Source organism: Gossypium raimondii, chromosome 11 (assembly GCF_025698545.1).
Source record: "Gossypium raimondii isolate GPD5lz chromosome 11, ASM2569854v1, whole genome shotgun sequence".
In the NCBI taxonomy this organism is placed as follows: Eukaryota; Viridiplantae; Streptophyta; class Magnoliopsida; order Malvales; family Malvaceae; genus Gossypium; species Gossypium raimondii.
In genome coordinates, this window is record NC_068575.1 from 17,117,718 (window position 1) to 17,139,791 (window position 22,074).

Genomic DNA, 22,074 nt, shown 5'->3' on the forward strand with positions numbered 1-22,074 from the left:
TTTTAAACTTAAGAGCACATAACAAAATCTCAACCTACTTGTTGAATAAAAATTTTCACTACTATTGTACCAAAGAATAACCTTTTAAATAAATTCCAATTTCATTGCTTAAATTATTTTTATATTATTTTTTGAAATTATAAAAATATATTAATTTACTAGAGAAATACATGTTCAGAATGAATCTGGACATTCCCTTTTCTAGATGCATTTTATCTAGACAACCATGAGTCTAGATTCATTATGCACTTGAAATAAAAAACAAATTCCTAAAATTGAAGAAAAATTCATAAAAATATGAAAATTTTATAAAATAAAATATTTTATTTTTTAAAAATATTTTATTTTGAAATTATAAAAATATATAAAATCATTGAAAAACCTTCAAAATGAACTTAGACAAATTTTTGTCCATATTTATTTAGACTTGGACAACCATTTGTCCAGGTTCATTGTACATGCAAAATAAAATAAATAAATTTCCTAATTCTTAATTTCTAAAAAATTAATATTTCATATCACGTGTCAACATTATAGGATGGCAGCTTAAAATCTCATGGTGTTAGTCGGTACCAATAAAACTAGGTTCACTATACATGCAAAATAAAAAAACTCCTAATTCTTAATTTTCAAAAGAAATTAATATTTCATATCTCGTGTTAACATTATATGATGTCACTTAAAATCTCATGGTGTTAGTTAAGTACCAATAAAAAGTACCAACTTGAATTATGATTTCTAAATTTAGACACTTTCGTATATATTAACCCATAACTAAAATAGAAACAATTTATACAATGAATAAATGAACCTAATTAGCAAATCATGATTAAGACCATGTGTATAAATTGTGATAACTAATGTTCTGTTTTATGTTTGAAATTTAGAATTAAGAGTGTTGTTTTATTTATTTATTAGTATTCATATATACATATTTACATAGCGCTAATGTGAATACATGGTTGATAATATGCAATTTTATAAAAATCAAATTGGAGGTTAATCTAGTTAGACTACTGATCTTCACTTCAACTGAGTGATCGCTAGTTTAATCATAAAAAATAAAAATTCTTGAAAATTCATGAAGATAAGTAGAAAAGTAAAGAAGATAGAAAAAAAATAACAGACACAAATAAATAATAATAGAACATTCCTTTTATAAATTACACAACAAAATTAAATATTTAAACTAGCTTTAACCCAATTCAACTAGTTTTTAGTATGTTCAATTAGTTTTTAGCGGTTCAATCATTTTTATTGGTTTTATGGTATCGGATGAATTGTTTGGACCATCGGTTCTTGGTCAATCGATAGTCTAGTTCGATTCTAGTAACTATAGATAAGTGATCATATGCATACATATATCTTGGCTTATTTCTAAAATTAAATTTGATATACCCAAAAGAAAGAAACTTGAAAGAAATTGTTAAAATTAAATGAAAAAGGAAACTAAGATAAAAGAAAGCTCTATACTTATATAAAACTTATGACTGAATTAACTAGATAACGACTCAATTAGTTATGGCCAAAATAACTTTATTCAATTTTAACATATACGAATAGAAGATATAAATGTTATTTAAAATAAAATTTTAATATTTTTAGTTATCACCTCTAAAATTTAAAGTTATTTCATATGTATGCATATCTATATATAAACTAGTGATAATATGTATATATATGACTAAACCCTTATCTCCAAATAGAATTGTTCATGAGTAAAGTTGGATTTATATAGGTGATATTGCCTAAGCCCAGCTAGACTTGAAATATATGTGTAACCTCCTCAACTCGGCCCAGACGTTAGACTCAAATTTGGAATATTACATTAGTCACCAAAGTGACCCAAAGAACTATCGGAGTTTCGAAAGCAATCATCTTAAAATATTTATTTTAATTTAGTAGAAAACTTAATTAGATATCAATTTATTATTCCTAACACTTTTAAATTATGGTTTAACAGTGGAGAAAGACGTTTATTTATTTATGTTTTTAATAAAAACCGGGTTTATGCATAACGAATTATTAATTAAATAGCCTAGAACTTAATTAAAAGCCATGTGATATAAAAGAAATAAAAACCCTAAGTTCCATGCCATAGTTTGAAATAAAATATTACAATTTTTGAATAATAAAAATGACAAATAATAATAACTCTAAAATATTTTAATAAAAGCAAAGCCAAGATCCTCCAAATGCCGTGCCCGTGTCCTAACCTGGTGGGTTATTTAAAAAGATTGAAAATAAAAGGGAGTGAGCTATGAAGCTCAATGTGAGTTCCATCACAAGAAAACCAATGCAACTGATTAACATATAAAATCACAGCACATAGCATAATTCACATTAGCAAATTTAGTATATCGGAATAACAAAACCGTTTAACCATGTATAAACAAATACACATATATCATATCATATCATATCATATCATAACATATTAGAGGTATCAAAATTTCAAGCTTATGCTTTAAAAATACAAATAGATTCGGTTTAATAGATAACATCTTACCCTATCACTACACACCATAAGAGTTTCCAAGAACTCGTCCATCCCTACACATCGAGTTGTGGATAAACCATAAAAGTTGCAAGTTAATACACTGCAAGATGGTTGTGAATACACAACATAAATGCAGATAAAAGCTACTAAATAATGGGTGGATGAACCATTAGTGTTGTAGGTTAATAATCTGTCAGAACTTCCTCCTTTCAAATCGTCCCATCCCATGCAATAAAATAATGCATGCTTTAAACAAATCATAACAGAAATGAATAACATGCTTAGAAATAATCAAATATGGTAACAATAATCATGCCTTCAGCTGCTCGATACAGTAGCCAAGAATATGCTTTTCAAGGATCCAATTTAGCTATGTCATAAAGCATGTTATACAAATAATCACAAGTACATATACAATAACTATAAGTATTCACAATTCACACAAATATATAATATTAATTCAGTCAATTAAATCATGGATTCAAGCATTATTCATACTATCAAGGACTTAATTAAATAAATTAAACACTAAAAATAGTTCGAGAATCAATCAAGGAATAATCTAAATAAATCATTAAATTCTAGGTTAAAACGGTAAATTTGAGTTAGAAGGGACACATAGCAGTGTAATCAGACCATGTAGGAAGCCCTAGACCATGTGAAGGGGGTACACGACTGTGTGGCTAGGTTATGTGACAGATTGTGGCAGTATGGCTAAGCCGTGTGACAGACTGTGGCCGTGTGGCATTATTAAAATCCACCTATAGAGGAGACATGATTGTGTGTCAAGCCGTGTGGAAGGTCATAGGTCATGTGAGAAACAAATTTCTTAGGGTTTCGGGGTGAACATGACCATGTGAAGGGGCAATGTGGTCCACATGGGTGGCCTACACGTCTGTTTGGCCCTATCCTGAGGCATGGTTTGCCTCGATTCACTTGTAAAGAAACACATACCTAGTATCGAGAGATTGGACAATGTCCTTCTTATTCAATTCTGGCCTAGAATACTTAAATCGAGTCCTTCAAACAACATTTATGCAAGAATTAGAGATTATTTTCAAGATTTATTAAGATTTTTGAGAATGTCAACAAGATTCAAAAAATATTCGTTAATGTAGATGAAAGATTAACGTTGGATGTAGTTACTACGAGAATTTGAGATTAACTACCAGGATTGAATTGAACTTACTGGTTTTTGGCAAGACTAGGGTTGAAATCGATGATGTTATGCTAAACCAATATGAAGAACAGATTGAACAAAGATTGATTTCGAATTCAGGATGCAAGAATTAATTTCAGCAATGTAAAGAAAATATTTGTAAAGGAGAAGATAGGAAAGGAAATAGAGAAGAAATAGGGGAAAAAGATTAAAAATGAAGTTCAATTTAGAAAAGGAAATTGTAATTCAAATTAAATAGCTAGGATTTTCAAAAGTTGTGAGGCTGGATATCAATTTGCCCATTTTTTTTGAAAATAAAAGAGAAAGGGGATGGATTTGGCGTGAGTTAAACTTGGGTTTCAAGGAAAAAAGAAAACATGCTTAACCAATTGGATTGCTATCCACACTTAACATGATTTACACTAATTAATATATATTCTAGTATGGTTTTGATTATAGGTTGTTAGAAAAAAGAAAATAAAATGGGAGGAGTATAATTTGAACCTTAGGTTTATAAAGGGTTACACTAACTACTTAACCACTAAACCAAAGTCATTTCTTAATTATATATTTCCTCTAACCCTATATATTTTGGGGTGTTACAATAATCTTCAAGTTTTGCTCAAGCTCACTCATATTTAAAAATGGTTAACTCAAGCTCATTATAGATTAACCCCATATTATTTTAAATTACTTATAAAAAATATTATTTTCAATTTAATATTAATTAATCAAGTATTTTTATTTTATTAAATTTACGTGAATTTTTTTTAAACATAGAAAATTTAAAATACCTTTTAATGTTTATGTTATAATAGAATGTTTATTATAAGCTAGAATGATAAGGTGATAACTAATGTAATTTAATGGAGTATTGATTTTAGAGTTCTCCTATTGATACCTAGGAAAATCAGTAATGAGATTGAAAGTTTGGTAAAACAGTTTATTTGAGGTTCTTCAGATAGGGAAAATAAGACGTCTCTAGTGGGATAGGATTCCATTTGTCAACCAAAATGGTATAACAGTCTTGGTTTGAGAAAACTTCATGATCGGAATATCTCCTTTTTGTTGAAGTCGGGGTTTAATATTGTATCTGATAAGGATGCTTTATGAGATCGTGTGCTTAGATCAAAGTACCAAATGAAGGATGACTTACTAGTTTGTGTTGCTTGGGATAGGGGTTCTTTTCTTTTGAAATCTCTTTCCAAAATTTTATTGTTACTTGAGGAGAATTTATTCTAGTCTATAGAATATGGCAGTAAAATTCGTTGCTGGAAGGATAATTGGATTCCAAGTGTAGGGCCACTGGTTAGGCGTATTCTTGCTAATGCTAATCTCGACTTAGACTGTCTTCTTAATGAGATGGCCATTGAGGAAGGTTCGTGGAACTTGGATTTATTTTGGGTTTGGTTTCCAAAAGATGTGATTCAACTTATTGAGGGCATCCCTCCTCCACATCCTTCTGAAGGATCTAATAAAATCTTTTGGAGCCACACTTTGTCTGATGCCTTTTCTGTTAAAATCGCTTATAAGGTTTTAAAGGAAGGTGATTTGAATACAAAATATGAGAAATGGAAGAGTGTTTAGAAGATTCCAGGTCTCCTAAGGGTTCATGTTTTTATCTGGACTGCTTTACAGGGAAGACTCCTCAGTAATGTGGAAAGAGTCAGAAGGGGTTAGCGGTTGATCCCTCCTGTCCTATTTGTGGTCATCACTTGGAAGACATTTTGCATATTCTAAGAGACTATATAGTTGCTAAGGAAATATGGAATCAGGTCATCCTATGTACTCACCTTACGAATTTCTTTTCTAATAGTACATAGGATTTGTTTCTTTATAATGTGAAGTATAATAGTAAGATTCACGAGGGAGGAGCTAGTTAGGCCTGTCTTTTTGGGCTACTCACTTGGCGCATATAGAAAAATCACAATTTATTCATCTTTCAAGGAAGATCATGGAGTTCGAGAGAGATAGTTTGAGTTTCTTATAGTTGGGCAATTCAATTCTTTTCATCATCTCAAGAAGTTTCGATTGACTGTCCCAAACGTCACTAGGCCCAAAGTGCTGGCTTGATCCAATAGAAGACCCAAAAGGAAGGCTTACCCCATCACCATACACAATAAAAGGGTTAGATGAAACCCTAGTGTGCAACGCATGTGGAGGAGCCACAAAAGACGTGAGACCTCCCTACCAACCACTAGGGAGAAACACCTATGGTGCTGCCGATGAGGGACCATCAAACTGACCGGAGACTGTTGATGGAAAGGAAAGACTAGCATGCGTCACACTCGAAGTCCCACCATGCACACAAAAGGCCGTAGCACTCAAACCCTGGCTAGCACCATTAGTCAGAGGTGAAGCCCTTGCCACCGATGCTGGACTACCATAGTCGTGATTAAAATGGTAATAGCACCATTGGGCTAAATACCCAAACCATTCACATATCTATCATTAGAGACAAGATTGAAAGCCCCTTCCACGACCAGGGGACGACCTCCACGCACAGAATCTAGCATCATTGGCGACGGAACAATTTCCACCAAATGAGCATGAAGCGGCACCTCCTACATCATGTGAATTTGATGACTCTCGTACTCCAACAACACATCAACAAGACGTTGTAACGGTAAAGATTATGACGAGAATGACGCTAGGGTGAGCACGACATCAAACTCTGACGGCAAGCCCACAAGCACAATCTCAACTTTCTCTATCTCCGAGATCTGAGATCCAGAAGCGTTGAGCAAGGCACAAGTATTCTGAATCTTTGCTATATACTCCTTTATCGATATAGTGCCTTTCTTAATCAAATGTAAATCATGACGAATGTGAGACAACTTGGCTCCGGTGATGGAGGCAAAGAGGCGAGTGACAGTGCTCTAGACATCACATGTCGTTCTAGCATCTGTAAAACAAGATAAAAGAGAAGAACTAATTATAGAAAGTAACCAAAAAGTGAGTAACTTATCTTGTTGGATGTACGACGAGGCTTCTAGATTCGGAACCATAAAGCTTTCCGGAGATTGCAAAAATCACGACGGAGCAGGTAATGTTCCTTCTAAGAAACAAGTCAAGTCATATCCCTCAACAACCAAACAAATATGCTGCTGCCACTGGTCAAAGTTACCTTCATCCAGCTTGACAGTGTCATGGCGAGGAAAGGATTGAACTAACTGAGCACCGGTGAACGACAAACAACTATGATTAGCAGAAACAGAGTCAGTAGAAGTAGAGGTAGCTATGGAAGCACAACAAAGCAGGTCACTAGAAATTAGGCGACTGATACCATGTTAATATCTCTAGTAAGTAGACTAAGAATGAATACACTTGAGAACTCGATTAGTATTATTATTGAATTGAATTAGTACATCAATAGTATTTATACAAATATGCATGAGTAACTGTTGCTAACAATTTCATCAACTACACAATAGCTTGTATAACAAACTAATAGACTAACAGACTAACAGAGTCTTTCCTATACTCCAACACATTGAAACATGGGCAGAAAGTACCCATTTTCAATATTCATTAACCGAATCAACGATGAGGGCTTCCAAATGCTATAAAATTTGCTATGAAGTACTGAATACCCAATGTTTTTTCCAAGCAGTTTGAGAATCACTGTGTTGTTAATATCCTTAATAGGATTTGATGGATTCTCTCAGAAAATTCTATGGAGGGAATGCCATTCAGAACAGATTTCTTGACATCCCTATCCAATATATCAAAGTCATCCTCTTCCTCCATACCATTCTAGACTCAGAGGAGGGATTTCCTATTAGTTTGTCTTTCCATGAAACTGTTGAAGCAGCAGGTTGGTCTACTAACATATCTTTATTATCCCTAAACCAAACCATTTTGGGACTCAAATCATGCATAGAATAGTCCCCCGAACCAGTGTCTTCACAAAGAGTAGAAGCCATGAAATATTGTAAAAAAATATTAAGAAAACCATTACTCCATAACATTAACATCAATGATTTTAATTAAATCTCTAAAACAGAATGTTTGGAAAATAGATAAGGTGCCCAAAGAGGCTTTAATTTGCATTAGAAAAGGATGACTATGTTTGGTATCATATTTTAGTATATGAATTAACAATAAATTAATTTCAATTGGTAATATTTAGTTATTCATATAACTTATTTTGTGGAAAGAGAATTAATTTTCTTTGCTTATTCTAAGAGGTCTTATTTTTTACAAGAGTTTTACTAATCTTTGTAGTTTCAATTTTAAACTTGTATTAACTATTTTTCATTTATGTCTAACTATTGAAATACATATGTAATAAATAAGATTTTTTCCCTTATGTTATTACACTAGTATTCGAACGAGGCATTAGTGTTTAGGATTGAGTCTTACCTTATGAAAATTATGTACGGGCTAATTAGATTAGTTTGTTGAGTTGAATTAGTTTATTTTTTTGAGTTGAATTAAGTTATTTAGTTTAGTGCTTATGATGATTGAAATGTTGTTAATTTAGTTGTAACTTCAAAAAAAAAAAAAAAAAGAAAAACTAATTAAGCATGTAGATTGGCAAAACAGGCTTGACCCCAAAAGTTTACCTTTGTGGATCCGAGTCTGAGAAATTTTGAGTCCATGAAAAGTCGAGTTCAAAAAGACCTGAATCTAAGAAAAATTAAAGCTGAGGAAGCTCGAGCCTAAAAATGCTCAAGCCCATAACGATTTGAGCTTGAGACCAATCCGTGTTTGAGATAGATTTGACCCAAAACCCCAAAAACCTGAATTTAATAATTATATGATAAATTTTAAAAATAAAATAAAATATAAATATAAATAAATACAATAATTTAATTTATGAACATGTATTTATAAATATTTTCTGATTTCACTAAAAACGGGCTGTTACACGCCAACCCAAATAGTGCGACAGAACCCTAGGCGTACCCGGTTGTGGCACACATTCAAGGGATCAATGATTATGCCTATTTGTTATTTTTTTGAAGTTGTTTACTTTGTTTTACATTCACAATTTACACTTATTTAATATATATATATATATATTGTTTACTACAATTGGGATGCATGTACATAAGTTTTTAAGTTAAGAATTTTGAATATGTTAGGTCATGTTACAAAAATTGTAATTCTTGAAGGATTTAAATGAAAATTTAGTAAATTAATGTTGTATATGGTTTGTGTGTCTTTTATAGTGAAAAAATTTTAATAAAAACATACCTTAAAACTATAACAATGTTTATCTCAGGGTTCCTTTAGATGCAACTGGGTTCCAGTACGTTGGCTTTTTTAGGCTAAAAAAAATTGCAACTGAAATGTTAGCAAACTCAAGGCTGTTTGGAAAGTATTCTTCAGTACGTTGAAAATACATTTCACCTCACCGGAGGCTTAATTCCAGACTGGAGCCTTTTGGTCCAGTAAAAATTTAGCAACTTCAGTTGCTTTTTCTTTTCCTCTTTTACCCATATATTCTTCAATTGCATTCTTCAGGCTTTTCTGATGTATGGTTACCCTTCTTCTCCCCTTTCCCCTTCCCCTTCCCTTTCCCCTTCCCCTTGGGTTGCAAATCAGTTTGGTCAAGGACCTCTTCCGGTTCCTCCTTCATCCAGGTAAGGCTCCTTGTCCTTCTTCCGTTCTTCATTCCTTTTTCTGATCGTTGAAATCAAGGAGAAATCCGAAGACCTACATGCTCTAATCAGGTATTCCATTAAAAACTAATAGCTTTTATTTATCGATTTTTAAATGTGCATGCATATAATTATTTGAAGAAAAAAATCGTTCGTTGTGGAAATTCTTATATAAGATTTTTTTTTCTTCTACTGAATTTCTGGGTTTTGTTGGAATCCTTGAAAAATATATATTTCCTTGTCAGATCGTGATGACATTGACTAGATTGGTTGTCTTTGGATTACATTAATGACCTTTCGATTGGAAAAAGAAGTGTTGGGTCGATCTTGCTTTTGACCAATGATGAGGGTTTAGTGAAAATCAAAATTATGGAATCAATTTATGTTTTTTTTTCTGATAATTTTAATTGTTTGCAATGATAATTGTTCAAGTGGAAAATAGTATTTATTTTCAGCTTTGTGGTGGGTGGTTGTACCATTGAGATTGAGAATGAAATTATCGAATTATAGTCAATTGAAATCCGCTATGCCTTTTTTTAATATCATGGTATGGAATTTGGCTTGTTAATTTTTACTTAAGGTGTTAATTTTGCGTTTCTATTAGTTTGAAGGATTTTGTGAAAGTGAGAAAAGGGAGTAAAGATGGTGAAACCGACAATGATTGCTTGTGTTACTGATGGTCTTCCTCTAGCGGAGGGACTAGATGATGGTCGGGATCTAACAGATGCCGAAATGTACAAACAACAAGTTAAGGCTTTGTTTAAGAATCTCCCTAAAGGCCATAATGAAGCTTCAAGGATGTCTGTCGAGACTGGTCCTTATGTATTCCAAGATCCTTGTCCCGGTGTCTATTTTTGGATGCCATATTTTTGAATTATGAAATAGGTTTATACTTTATGGTCTATTGAGGAAAGAAATAAGTTACATTGTATGTTTTTCTCGATGACGATTTGCGGTGCATCTGAATTATACCATTATGGTGTTACCTTAACCTAAGTTCATAGCTATATCATTGAAGGTCATGTTTGTTACTTGACAATGTGTGACCATTCTTATCATTGCAGTGGGAATTTTTGTTCTTAGACTCCTGTGACTTCTTTTATGACTCTTCAATAGTCTGATCAATAAGTCTTTGTTTTGAATGGTTTTCTTTTGTTGCAAAGGATGGTGCAGGATGAATTCGCTTTTATCTTGTATTTTAAAATGCTATCTTTGTATGTATCTTGATCGCATTTTATTCTCTTGTGTTCTTTGTCTAGTGATGTTCAAATTGTTAGGGAACTTGTTACAAATACTTTTTAAAAAGTCAACAACATTCTATTTCAGCCCCTATCCCTTTTTTTTATTCTTGCTATGTTTGGTGTTTGGTATTGCAGGCAGAGCTCGAGTCTTTTAAAATGGAATATGCAAATGCACGACTGGAATGTAATGCAGTTGATGAACGTGCTAATATATTGGATTCTGAAGTCATTGGTTTGGAAGAGAAGGTAACAAAATTTTAATGGGTAAAGGTTTTCTTCCTTCTCCAATTTCATTCTATTCATTCTGAACATATATCACTCTTGATAATAATCTTTGAAAGATCGATGAAGTCGCCATGTTCAGTATATGCATGGTTGTAATATATACCACGTGAAGGGTGATTCTTGGATGTATAGTAGAGCTGCAACATTTTTAAGTGCCAGTTTAACTTAAGTGGCTCTCTAGTCCTTTTTTATATTTGATTTGATCCTGTTATTTGCTTGTTTTATATGATATTATTAGCATTTAGAGTTTCTTACTTTATTCCATTGAATATATTTCTGTATAAAGCTGTTGACACTGGAGTGAAATTACTTTTGTCTTTTGCTAGATTAAAATGTTTTTAATATCCTTTCTGTTGGCACGTCGATTAAGGTCAAACGAGCTAAAATTGGAGAGGCAATTGGAGAACTCACAGGCTGAAATTTCTTCTTTCAAGTATGCTTTTTTTAAGTCTAATTATGAAATTTGTCCCTTTATTTTACAGCATCTGAGAAGTTAGTCCCTCTGATTTGTCAGAATGGTCCTCATATTTTATGAACACTAAGAAATTAGTCCAATTGAGTAACACTGTTAAACCTTCTTGTTAAACTGAGCTGTTCAGCAACTTATGTGCTAGGAATTAGTAAAAACCAGCAGTAGCATATTTATGTTACAAACAAATTGACCTATATTCAACTTAGGTTACTATTTAAGTTTTGAGTATAGTTTTGGCACAGCATGCAACATGTTAATTTTGCACCATGCATCAGGTGTAATTATATGTTATTTTCAGTCTTACTAACCTGGATTATTTTAACAGTTTGTATCATTGGTACATCCATCAGTTAGTGTTGATTGTTCGATACTACATGATTGCTATGAATAATTTGCAATGTATTGCTTTGGAAGATACCTTGTTGCTTGCTTGGGTATGTTCATTTCAAAGACCTTGAACTTCAAATAAAGATTTTATTTCTTATCTCTGGATCAGCCTTGTACGATATTTCATTTAGTTTACAGTTTCCATGGTGACATTGTTGTTGTTATTTGCTTTGCTTATGCCCTTGAATCTGAATTTTAGACACCCATATATTATTTTCAATGTCATTGAATAGTCATTTCAACACTCTGCTTTTTCATATCTTTACTTTTTAAGAATATATAGGTTCTTCGATGTCTAACATACCATAATCATAATTCCCTTAATGCACTAAAAGGAATATGCACTACTTTGTTAGTAAGCAAAGCACGGGATGTTGTTGAACTTTGGCCTGCAATGCAACAGAAACCAAGAGTAAACCAAAGATGCAGATTAGCATCCAAGTTTGAACCGGATAAGCGACAACATTTTGTTTATTTTGTTCATTTGTAACTTGATTTAGTTACAATGTAATTTATACTTAAAGTTAGTGGGAGTAGTTGTTGATTTATGTTTGATGTTATAGCTGGTATGTCACTACATTTTGTTTGTAATTCTATCTAGGCTTTGGGAGCAATTATACATTAGTTAACGCCATATTTCATTGTAACATAAATGCTTCTCAAGTCAATGAAAAAGATCTGATTTTTGGAAATCAAATTCAGTTTTCTTCTTGTTCAAACTTCTTTGCATTCGTTTTCTTTTCTCTTTAGTTTTCGCTAAAAAACCAACACATGTAATCCGGACTACATGTAATTCGTTTTCTCCTATAATTAAATATATGATTAATTTTGAAATATTAAATAAAATAAATTTTTGAATTTTCTCTAGTTTTAATTTATTTTAATTATTTATTATTGAAAATAAATATAATTGTAATAATTTTTAATCATTTATTAATTTTGTAATTGTTAAATAATTTTAAAAACTTCTATTATATATCATTTTTAATCTAATGTCCTTAAAAGTCATTTTCTATTTTTACCTCACCGCTACAGCTGCGTTTGAATCCAAACACACACTTCACCACTGTTTCTAATCTCACTGCTACAGTACCCAATCTCACCACTACAGTAACTAATCTCACTGCCACCACTGTTTTTAACCTCACCGGAGCTAAACACACCGCCCATCCAAACTAAGCTTCAAACGCCAGCTAAATTTACAAATTTTTAATTTCAAAACAAGAAAAAAAAGCAATTTTTATAAAAGAAAACATGTCTTACAAGGCGCATTTTCACTTATCTGAAAAAGAAAACGTGCCACGTAGGACACAATTTTTTGGGGAAAGTGCGTTTTCCTTTATCTCTCTAAAAACAACATAGATCGGTAAATTTTTAAAAAAATGACATAGTTTTTCAAATTATTTTTTTTCAGCATATTTATATAAAATTGCAATAAAATTTTACTTACTAATTTTATTTCTAAATACAAACCTTAGAAAAACATAATTTCAAAAGATAAATCTATTTTGTTAATAAAATTAAATAATTAAATAAACAAATAATCAAGTATACCACTAGTCATGAAACAATATAAATTAAATAATTAAATCAACAACACAAAATTAAAAATTAAACACGTGCGATATCAATTATGATTATTTAATAGTCATATAGATCAAAGACAAATGAATAGGATAAAATAAAATAAAATAAAATAAATTAACATGGGTTGGTTTGAATAAAATAAATTTATGTTAGGGACTAAATTGAATGAAATTAAGAAACATGATTTAGATTGAACAGAACAAAATTCAATTAGGGGCTAAATCAAGACAAATTTTTAGTTTTTCCAATCCTTCCTCCATTTTCCCAATACGTCGTATGTCTCCCATTCTCTTCTACCATTCAACTCCCCCAACCAATCTATTCTACCATTCAACTTCCCCGACCAACATAATATTTTTAGCCCAACCGATTAAAATGGTTAAACAACTTCCTATTTTTTATGTTATAGATAATATTTTTATTAATAAAATTATGATCTAAAATTAATTTATTAATTATAATTTTAGTATTACATAATAAATCATGTTTAATAATTTTTAAAATTATAAAATTAATTTTTTATATTTGAATTATTAATTATAAATATTGAAAATTAAAATTTGAAGATTGAAGATTGAAAATATAAAATTGAAAAATGGGGATTGAAGATTGAGAATTTAGGAAGGAAGAATGAGTATGGAGTATTTGATTGAAAAGAATGAAGGTTTGAGGGGTTTATATAGGAATTTTTATGGTTGGACCCCTACTAGTCGTTAGAGAAATTATCGTTGGAATAGTTACCATTGAAAGGAAAATGCATACTATAGGGCGTGTTTCATTGATGTGGCAGAGAAAATTCGCCTTGTAGGATTCATTTTTGTTCTCTCTCCTGAAAATGCATCATATGTGGCGCATTTTCACTGATGTGGTAGTGAAAACACATCCTACGGGGCGCGTTTTCCTTCCTTTATCCAAAAACAGTGTAGGTCGGTAAATTTTAAGAAATTCAACCTAGTCTTTTAAATAAATTTTTTCAGTATATATACATAAATTAACCGGAAAGGTTGATTGGGTATTAACTCGATTGGCATGAATATTGTTGCTAATGCAGGAGGAAGTGTGTTCAAGTGCGTGAAACGCATTATCCTCCTATTTATAGGTTGGGGAGCGGCTATGTATAATTCAAAGCATTGTGTCAAAAACAGCAGATATACTCAGAAATTATAATAAGATTGTTAATAAAAATTATATTTACAAAAGAAAATAAAGTCGAAAAATAAAAAAGAAGTATATGACATGTTTCTATATAGTAATTTTATAATATATTATATATTTATATATATATATATAAATTTTGAGAAATTGATTACTTTTCTTTACATGTTTATATATCTCTGTTATGTTTATATATTATTTTTATGTCGTATTCTATTTATTTTTCTTATTTTGTGTCCTATACTAAAATTTGCCGGACACAATGAACAATGTTAAAATAGTTTTCAAATTTGTGTCATATATATCACCATATAATTTTTTTATCAAAATTGTATTTAAAATATATATTATATAAAGTTTGGCAATATAGTGTTACTTTTATATTGTTTTTCTATCGTGTTTTAAATTTTTATTATTATCATCATATCAAGTATTTTAAATCATAATAATTAGATAAAATATATAAAATTAGTAAATAAAATATCGTGTTTTAACTTTTCTCATATTGGTGCAGGAAATGGTTGCGCGTGTTGTGGTGCTTGTATAAAATAAACTGGTGATGATTGTGTTGGTGCACGGAATGATTATGCGTGCTATGGTGCAGGTGTAAAATAAACTAGTGTGTATTGTGATTATGGTGTAAAATAAAATCAGTTAGTTGACAAGAATAAATTAAACATATTGTCTAGGAGGTTGCACGGGAATTGGGGCCCACGTGTGCATGTGGAGCAGATGTCGATATCCTCCCGACCTCGGATTGATGTGCCATCGTCTTGGCCTTTTACGACGACGTTGCCTACTCTTTTTTGAAGCTGGCAGTAGATACGACTTTCCCTGATGCCTAAACTAATCCATGTAATCCGAAGATGTTGCCAACTCCTTTTTGATATTGTGCAGGTCATCGAGCTCCTAAGGTTGCCATAGAATACATTGCATACACTTGAACTGTTGCATCACGCGGTTGGATTCATGCATCTCGACTGTTGCAAAAACTAATAAAACTTTCATGTGCCAAATGCCGCGGTTGGCCAAAAAATCGTTCGAGTCATATGATTGAATCCTTGGATCCTTGTATGGCATCCATACGAACTGCAGTATGAATTTATAAATTTTAGCAAGTGCCTAATATTTAATTTCAAATGTTGGAATCAAAAATCGATAAATATGAAATTCATAAGTTAACCTCCTCATCAATTTCTTGATCTAAAGCAAGTCGAATGTCCTCAAGCTTGATCGGTATATCGTTGTGGCTCGTGGGGTTGTCCCTAAACCTGTTCGACACCTTCTTCAGCAGTTGTTCTCATGTTGCACTCCAATTGACACTAACAACTGACCTTGTAATGACATCCCAATCGACCGGTAGAGTGAGTTGTAAACTGACATCCTTGAGTGTAATTGTACACTCGCCGCAGGGGAGATGGAACGTGTGCGTCTTTGGTCTCCATCTCTCGACCAAAGCATTCATGAGTGGGGGATCCAATTTAGTCCTCTAGAGGGCCATGTATAAAAAGACTGCATCACGCAAGTATCCATGAATGACCTCCGGTGCACCTTTGCTTAAATTGTTTAAGTATGTCTCAAAAATTCGATCTTTGGCCTAAGTATATAAACATATAAAATTATTAATCTGAACAACATAATAATTAACTATTTAAAATTAATAATTTGATAATATTTACTTAACATCATAATAATTAATGGATTAAAATTAAATAATTAAATAAAATTTTCTTACCATTTGTAATTGAAAGCCGGAGATGTACTTATCATTCAAATGAATAAGCTGATATGCCATCGAAGAATTAATAAAATAAAACCAAAGAATTAAGAAAAAGTTTATTTAGAAAAAGAACTTTGGAATTGAGAATTTGGATTAAACAATCATGAATTGACAATTGGGAATAACAAATCGAGAACAAAAAACTTGAGAATCAAATTGTGAAAATTGAGAGTTGAGTTAAAAAAATGAGAATTTGAAGGTTTATATAGGGAAAAAATGGTTGTTAGGGTCCCATAGCCTTTGGGATCTCTACATGTTGGGAAAAGTTGCTGTTGGACAGAAAATACATCCTACAGGGCATGTTTTCATTGAATTAGCAAAGAAAATGTGTCACGTAGGACACAAATTTTTGGGACGCGCTTTTTCTGCCAGTTCAATAAAAATGCGTCTTAAGACGCTTTTTCCTTTTTCTCTCCAAAAACAACATAAATTGATAGATTTTAGAAAAATAACCTACTTTTTCAAAAAAAAAAATTGAACATATTTAAATAAATTTACCTTATTTTTATGTTGTATTCTATATATTTTTCTCATTTTGTGTCATATAGTAAAATTTGCCGGACACAACTAAAAATGTTAAAATAGTTTTCAAATTTGTGTCATTTATATCACCACATAAATTTTAATCATAATTGTATTTAAAATATATATTATATAAAGTTTGGCAATATAATGTTACTTTTATATGGTTTCGCTATCGTGTTTTAATTTATTATTATTATCATCATATCATGTCAATACACGGTAAACACACCATCAATAAAATAATTAAAATAAATATAATTAATATAGTTTTAAAATATTATTTTAAGTTTTCCTAGTAGTTCTAGAAATTCTCTCGCTTTTACTTATATTATATTCATATTAAGTTTCATGTGAATCATACTCTATTATATCTTTTTATTTTATGTCAATCATCCAACCACTTTGTTAACTGACTATATAATTATTTTAGTACTCTTTATTAGGTGTTAAGGCATAATAGACAGTGATGTTGTATGTCCGACAATTACATCCTACGAAAACAAAACAAAGGTAAAGAGAAAATTTTAAAATTAATTACAACACTAGTCTCTTCTTCGCCATCCTTTCAACCCATTTGACTGTTTCTTCCCATATTCCGGTTTTAAATTTATTCAGGTAATCATCGTTCAGGATTGGTTTTTGCTCTCAATGTACAATTAGAGATTTCTTCCTAATCAAGTTTTCAGTTAGTTTATATTTGATTTCTATGCTGCAATCTCGGATATCAAATAATCATACCACGACTAACACCCATCTTAACAACCATAATTTTCTCATGGTGCTATTTCCATCTCTGATGCTGCCTTCAATAAAAGAGCCTCTCTTTTTATTTGGGTTTCTAACATGAACTACCCATGCCACGTGATCATTTCTTCTGTGCTATTCAGAGGAATGTCTTCAGTGTCATTTGTTCTATTCTCAACTTGTGGTCGTATATTATCTAACATTTTGAATGCTCTGGATAATTGGTGTAGCCTTGCATATACATGTATATATTTTTCTTTATAAGCATTTCATATAATCATTTTACTTAAACGTTTTCTTTTACCACAACACTTACACCTTTAACATATAATCATTCAATAACTCATCTTTCGTTCCAAACCTTCTTATAAGCATATCATTCAAATCACTTACTTTCACTAAACAAGGAGAAAGCTAAATAAATAAATTAATCATACATGTCATTCATTTACAAAGCACTTATAGGATTAGTACTGAAAATGGTTCATCGTATGCTTCTTGTACTATAATAATTCAATCTAATCTCATACATATATGAGTACAAACATCTATCTTTAACCAAAAAATCATCAATATAATGATACTCACATATGATCAAGTAATTCATTGAACATTTAAAATTTAACATTTACTAATGTCTTGACTATACATTAGCCACTACACCAAAACAGGCTTTTAGTGGCGCTTTTTTAGGCCTTTAGTGGCGCTTTTTAGCGCCACTAAAAGTATTTGCGGCACTTTGCGAAGCGCCGCGAAAAACGCCGCATGACCTTTAGCGGCGCTTTCCCGACAAACGCCGCTAAAGACCATGACCTTTAGCGGCGCTTATCCGACAAATGCCGCTGAAGACCATGACCTTTAGCGGCGCTTATCCGACAAACGCCGCTAAAGACCATGACCTTTAGCAGCGTTTTTCAAACAAATGCCGCTAAAGACCCTGGTCTTTAGCGGCGCTTTTCCCACAAACGCCGCATAAGACCATGACCTTTAGTGGCGTTTTTTTTAAAAACGCCACTAATTTTGGCAGATTTGTAAAAAATATTTTTTTATATTTTCAGCCCTCCTGTAAAAACAAATCAGAAGAAACCAAATCTAAACCAACCGAAAGCAATAAATCTATATAATATTTAAAATTAAACGAATAATATATAATAAATATCAATAAATAAAATAAAATTCGTATTATTCTTACAAAAATGTTAAAAGTTAAAATGATAATTAAAAGTCAAAATTGAAGTATATTTACACTATAGTCTAAGACGGCGGCTGTTGCAACTGCCGAAACATCGTCATCATATTCTGAAGCTACTACTGGAGTCCATCGTACTTTCTACGCTGCTCTGCTTCCCTCGCTGCAGCCTCTGCTTTAAGCTACAATTGGAGTTCTTCATACTTTCGTTGAACCTCAGCTTTTCTCGCTGCTGCATCTGCTTTAAGTTTTAGCTGGAGTTCTTTATATCTTTTTTGAACCTCAGCTTCTCTCGATGCTGCCTCCGCTTTAAGTTGTGTAATTTGCTCAACTGTTGTCGCTTGCACCTGAGCCATCTGGCCTCTTAACATCTGAACTTCAGCTTGAGCCTGACTCCTCGAAGGCCTGTATTGTTGTGACTGGATCCAAAATATTGGGATGGGTTAACAAAAGATCCTTGAAATCGAACCTGACCATACCTTTCAGGACCCAAAACTTCAGTGATAATCCAGTTATCAATGTCATCAATATGAACAGAACTATCACTGGAAGTAATCGCTTTGTACTCCACCTTTTTATCCTTTAATTTTTCCTAAAAAATAAATCACATAGTTAGGAACGCAATATATATTAAAAAAACAAATGCAACATAACTTAACAATATTTGCATTACAAGAAATGGAATAAACCATTAGAAAATAAACACTATAAATAATTAAAACAAGTCAAATTGTATTAAGCAAACGTACCATAATTTCTGCAGCTTCAGGAGTCATAGGGTTTCCATATTTCTTCCTATGTGTAATGTCAAAAAGTTGAAGACGTCCAAAGTTTTGACCGGACGACAGTTCCTACAATACTATAGTAAAAATATTATTTGATAGAAAGTAATAAATATCTGTCAGTATTAAAAAATTCAAAATACCTCGGCCTGAGCTACACACGCAAAACTTTTCGACCCAGTTGTGTGAGTGAATTTTTCGGCGGAGCATTTTGTAATTTCTCGTCGAGTGTTGTTTTTGTCTTAAAATAGTATTTCTTTAAAGTGCTTTTATGGTCTCTCTATCATTTTCCCAATGCCTTCTTTACATAAGCATCGGAGACCTCTAGAGCAAATCTCGCCTACAAAAAACACAAGTTAAGAAAGTAAATATAAATGAAACTTAAACCCAAGTATTATAAATGACATTAACATTTTGTTACCTTAATGTTATCGAGAGCTTGGTTCTTGTTACTCTCGGGCATTTTATGCCATGGCTCGAAGTTAATTGGCAACATATTTGCATTCCGTTCTAGAATGCCCATGTATCCTACTAAAAGGCGAGCTTCTGATCCAACAGGCTGACCAAAGCTATTATGGATACTTTGACACGCTCGACTGGATCTAGCTCGTATAAATCCCTAAGTAGCGTACGTCCTCGAACTCTCCGCGTCCCACCATTTTCAGCTGGAAAATGTTATATTGTAATATAAGAATTTTAAAAATAAATAAGCAATAAGTCAACACGCATGTAAATTAAATGTTAAATTACTTTCAACTTCTGTAGGTTCCTCAGGTGTAATCGGAACATTCAAAGATCCAATAGCAGTCTGTTGTTTAGTGCTGTTTGTTCCCGCCGAGTTTGGAGTCCTTTGAAGAATGCTTAACTCTCGCACTTTTCTTCTAGGCATTTTATCTGCAAAACAAATAAAATAGTTGAAAGCTTAGTATACAATTATTATGCTAATAACACATATAAAATAGTTGAAATATATAATAAGACCAATATTTATATTATGATATTACATATAATTAAATAATCGTAAAAGCTTACTACATTATAATTCGTAAATATCTTCATCCGTATCCTGGCGGACCCATTGAAATTGTGTACTAGTACCAGGGATGTTTTCGTTTAAGTTTTGTTCTGGAAAGGGCAAAGTTTGTGTTCTGTCGTCAATGCCATCTCTACTTCCACTGCTCATGTCAAACAAGTCTCTAGGGATGTTACGGAGTACAACGTACCAGCCCTCATCAGTTGGATCTTTTGAGTAAAACACTTGTTTGACTTGAGAAGAAAATACATACGGCTCATCAATCAATTATTGTCCTGTGTGAATCAATCGAGCGAAGTTTACCATTGTGAAACCAAATTGATCTTGCTTAATTCCACGAGCAGTATTAACATCGGCCCAATCACCTCGAAATAAGACAACTTTCCATTTGCCGTAGTAATCCACCTCAATTATGTCAGTAAGAAGTCCGAAATATTCCACATTTCCCTCGACAGGATTATTGTCCCTAGCACTAGCATAACTTGTAATTGAGGAATTAACAACTATTCCATAATTTTGCGTTCTCCTCAATCTCTCGCGATATTTTGTATGAAATCTGAATCCGTTGATGAGGAACGCACTATATCTTTTAACCACCCGATTTGGACCTTGGGAAAGCCATTTAACTTCGTCGGTGACGTTCTTCCTACTCCAAACCTATTGAATAGAAAGTAAACTGAGTAATTAAAAATGTTTTGAGTAAATATTATTATTTTTCGGTGAAAGCTCCAATTGCATACCGTTTGGCTTAACCATTCATGAAAAGATTCTGTGAACAACTTATTGATATCTTGATGTTGTGTTCTTCGGGAGCGCAAACGAGATTTCAATATTTGTTTGTACTCACTATGTTAAAAATATGTTCAGGTTGTTAGAATATAAAAAAATTTTAATTGATGAATATTTATCAAATTTCTAGAACTTACTTGCGTAAAGGTTCCATTGATTCGTGGTGAAACAGAACCGATCGATGTGCTTGTACCCACGATAAATCATCTAATTCTGCAATTTCAACTTTGCCGATTGGTTCTCCAAAACTCTGGAACAAATAATTATCGGCAAAGTTATGATCCATGAGTCCAGCACTTCTATTTGGTCTGTTCAACCTTATTTCAACATCTTCCAAATATCTTGAACAGAAGGTCATACATTCCTCTGCCAAGTAGCCTTCAGCAATCGATCCTTCTGGATAACGCTTGTTGCTGTAGTAAGACTTTAATTTGGATAGGAACCTAAACACGATATACAACATTATCAAAATTTGTAACTAAAGACATATAGGTGAATGGAGGAAAATTTTAAAAATTGTAATTAACACCTTTCTATGGGATACATCCATCGATAGAAAACGGGTCCACCAAGAATTGCTTTATGCGGGAGATGGATTATCAAGTGAACCATAATAGTGAAGAAGGAAGGTGGGAATATTTTTTCCATGTTGCATAAAGTTAAAGCGGCTCGATCCTGTACCTTCTGAAGTTCTTGAACATCCAAAACTTTGCCACAAATGGCTTTCATTATATTAGATAGTTCAATTATACAAGACGTCACCTTCTTCGAAATAAAACATCGTAGAGCAACTGGCAGTAAATCTTGCATCAAGATGTGATAGTCATGTGATTTTAG

The 22,074-nt window shown here is 32.2% G+C and overlaps 1 long non-coding RNA gene across 1 annotated transcript; it reads right to left on the minus strand.

Moving 5' to 3' along the window:
- Positions 1–14,906: 14,906 nt before the first annotated feature.
- LOC128034617 (uncharacterized) lies at positions 14,907–16,279 on the minus strand. Its single transcript, XR_008190720.1, has 3 exons — positions 16,131–16,279; positions 15,579–15,992; positions 14,907–15,484 (listed from the first exon to the last, which is right to left on the minus strand). It is a non-coding gene; the product is annotated as an uncharacterized LOC128034617 (long non-coding RNA).
- Between the last annotated feature and the right edge of the window lie 5,795 nt (positions 16,280–22,074).